This window comes from Myotis yumanensis, unplaced genomic scaffold (genome assembly GCF_028538775.1).
Source record: "Myotis yumanensis isolate MYYU_CA2020_CCGP unplaced genomic scaffold, mMyoYum1.0.hap1 SCAF_8, whole genome shotgun sequence".
In the NCBI taxonomy this organism is placed as follows: domain Eukaryota; kingdom Metazoa; phylum Chordata; class Mammalia; order Chiroptera; family Vespertilionidae; genus Myotis; species Myotis yumanensis.
The window spans coordinates 75,892,417-75,892,685 of record NW_027223759.1 but is presented as its reverse complement, the minus strand read 5'-3'; positions in this window follow the sequence as shown (position 1 = coordinate 75,892,685).

Here is a 269-nt window from a genome sequence, read left to right as displayed (position 1 = left end):
TTCTGTGAGATGCTGGACTGGTTGATGGTGCACCACAGAGACACAGTGAAGACTAAGTCTGTCTGCTTTCCAATGGGACGTTAATAAGAAAGACGCATTTTACAGAGAGAGGTTGGGCTTCAGAACGGCATTGTGAGTCTAATAAAAAGGAAGTGCTGCTTTCTCTGGCTGGTTTTCTCTTCTTTTCTTCCCTCTGATGTTTCATTGTTATTTTAGTTAATTTTATACTATCTCAGATCTTGCTAACTATTTGCAGCCTGCTGGGTCTT